The sequence below is a fragment of the Canis lupus genome, chromosome 29 (genome assembly GCF_011100685.1).
Source record: "Canis lupus familiaris isolate Mischka breed German Shepherd chromosome 29, alternate assembly UU_Cfam_GSD_1.0, whole genome shotgun sequence".
NCBI classification, from domain to species: Eukaryota; Metazoa; Chordata; class Mammalia; order Carnivora; family Canidae; genus Canis; species Canis lupus.
In genome coordinates, this window is record NC_049250.1 from 40744522 (window position 1) to 40747723 (window position 3202).

A 3202-nucleotide genomic window follows, 5' to 3' on the forward strand; every position below is an offset into this window, starting at 1 on the left:
TTAATTGAGGTGTCTCAAGATAAATTTGGTTGGTTTTTTGTCAAATGCATGACACAAGTGACTATATGTAAAAAAAAAAAGTAACTCAAAATCCTTGTGTTAGTTTTGCTTTTTATAGTTAGGATCAGTTACATAATTTGCGAGGCCTAATACAAAATGAAAATACGGGGCCCTTATTAAATTGTTAAGAATTTCAAGGTAGTGACAGCATTAAACCAACTTCAGGCCTTTCTAATCTGTATACCTGAGTGCATAGGTGGCATGTCCATGAAGCCAACCCTGTATAGATTGCTTATCTTTTGGGGACTTATGACGCATCGATGAGATCATATTCACAGCAAAACCTTATTGAAATTGCTGGGTTCTTTGATTATTTCAGGCATGGAGTTGAGAAGTAGGGAAAATGCATTGGTATGGAAGGGACTAGAACCTAGGGCCATTGGCTCCCGGTCTGAGGTATCCTCCCATAGAGAGATTATAACTAAAAATTCCATGTCTAGAACTTATTTCTCTTCAATGTTAAGTAATGTCCTTGGGTCTTACATTATTACATTTTTATCATTTTGCTTCTGAGTGATCTGAGAATTATAATACCTGGGCCATTTAAAATGTCCTTGAGGTTTTTTTTCTATTTTGTTTTTTGTTTTGGCTGGGAGGTACAGGGCAGCCCATTCATGGGCCAGGCGGCCCTGGTGAGGATGGGTGTGGTGGTAGGTGTCACTGTGTGCACCCTGGTGGTGGGAGGGTGGTTGCTGGCCCAGTACCTATGTACCTTGAAGAGGAAAACAAAGTGGAAGACCAAGATCATGAAGATGTCTACATGCAAGTCCTGCATCTCTGGATATTGCTTACCACCTATGCTATTATTCTAGGACAAATTCAAGGACGGAAGAACTCAGAGTGCCCAAAAGAAGACTGGATAACACTTGATGGGATGAGCACTGGGTGTTATACTATATGTTGGCAAATCGAACTCCAATAAAAGAATATACAAAAAAAAGATTACTTAAAAATAAAATCTTAATAAAATTAAAAATTAAAAAAAAAACCTGAAAAAAAAAAAAACCTGGATAACCAAGAAATGCCTCATCACGATTCTGCTGTACATGTGAAAATGATGCAAGAATTCCAGAGACGTTTGGTTCAGATGAAGACCACTGCAGGAGTGGAAGAAATGACCCGTGGTTTCATTAAGGAAGGAGCTGCCAAGCTTCAGATAATAACGACAGACTTTGATATGATACCGAGTAGATTTTCCTATGAAGGGAAAAGATGCCCAACATGTTATTATGTCATTGACAACAGTAAACTGGTCACAAATGAATGTTGGGAAAAGTTGCTGCAACTAAAGGAAAAATACTAGGCTGTTGAAATCGATCCTCTTCTTGCCGTAGAAGAGAAGTTCCCCTATATGTTAGGATGGTATATACTGAGTCACACGGTTTGGTTGTTGAGCAGGTGTTACCAAAAGCTAAATTTCAAGAAATTGTGGTAGGATCTGATGTTATGCTCAAGGAAGGGTGTGAGAATTTCTTTGATAAACTCCAACAATACGGTATCCCCTGTGTTCATATTTTCAGCTGGTATTGGTCACATAGCTGAGGAGGTGATCTATCAAGCCAAACATCACAACTTCAGGTTTTTTTTTTTTTTTTTTTTTAATGATCCTGGTGACAGTGGCGTGCTCAAAGGATTTAAAGACAATGTTGATCACATTCTGAAAATTGGTACCTAAATGATAGGGTGGATGAGCTTTTACAAGTACATGGTCTCTTATGACATTGTTCTAGTAAGAGATGAATCATTGGGTGTAGCTAGCTCTATCTTACAGAAGATCCTACGAGCCAGCGTTCTTCAAGACGTCTCCTGTGGATGCGATTGATGCAAGAACTCTCACCTGTCCATCTTGCTGAAAGCCTTCTCCTTATAATACGTTCTTGCTTTTGAAGTTTTTTTCTCTACATTAGTGAGGTACTTTCAGACATTGAATCCGTCAACCAGAAGCTCTTTTTTACCCTCACTTCTCTCAACACACTCCTTGCTATATATTTTCACACATTAAAAAAAAAAAATCTTAAAGCAAAAATTTGGAAAATAACCCTCTGTATTTCCGGAGTGAATTTTGTAGTTTAGTGTTATTGTGAGGTTTTTGAGAAATCTTTTTTACTCTGGGAAAGTTTGTAGAGGTTTAAAGAGAAGTCTTATGAAATGGTGAGATAATGCGCATGATTTTAAGTGTTGCCATTTTTGTAATTTGGATGAATTTCATTGATATGGTCATCTCCTAAAATTGTGTTATGTTTAGGTAGTTTGTTGTGTGAAAATCAGTATTTACCAGAAAATCCTGGCACTCAGTGTTTGAAAAAACCATTGGTATCCACATGTCTTGACAAAATGTTGTATATTGAAGCACTGATAACGTGCTGAGGCTAAGCTTGAAGTTATTTTTCGAAGGTTTGGTCTCATCCAGTCATTCCTTATGAGGGTTTGTTGGAGAAGTCTGAAGCACGTCCTACTGGTCCAGAACTGGGGAGAAGGGAGTCCTTTCAGGCCTGTGGTCTAGTGTCACTCGGGAAATGTTTCTCAAGTATTTGCATCAATGGATACTAAATGATGTCACAGGTAATGATCATAGATGCTGATCAGTGATAGTGATACTAAATACTGTCTCACTTTTGAACAACTTTTACTTGTGGTAAACACTTTAGGGAAACGTATTTGATTCCTCTGAAAATCCATCACTAAAAATTTCAGTAATTCAGGTAATACACCAAATTCTGCCCTGATTTGAGTGACTGTCATTAAAATCATGATTCACAGAATGATTTGTATGCATTTAATTTTGGATTTATTGTAGTGCCTTCTTTGGTTTACTAAGGTATAGTTCACAGAAATTTCCTTCAAGTTCTTTTTAGATAATTTACCCCTGATAACCACAGATATGATTTCTGTCCTAGTTTTGCCTTTTCTGGAACGTCCTATGAAAGAAATGATTTATATGACAGTTTGGCTTTTATTTTTTTTAACTTATCATAATGGTTTTCTTCACATCCTCACCAAGAGTATTTGGTAATTACCTTTTTTTATAAAAAAGTATCTAATGGGGATGCAGTAGTACCTCATTGTGGCTTTAACATTCATTTCCCTAATGACTAGTATCAAGACGTCAATTTTTCTTTTTTTTTTAAGCAGTCAATTTTTC

The 3202-nt window shown here is 36.9% G+C and overlaps 1 pseudogene; it reads left to right on the top strand.

The window, feature by feature from the left end:
- Nucleotides 1-1081: 1081 nt before the first annotated feature.
- LOC119866658 lies at nucleotides 1082-1913 on the top strand (annotated as a pseudogene).
- Nucleotides 1914-3202: the final 1289 nt, after the last annotated feature.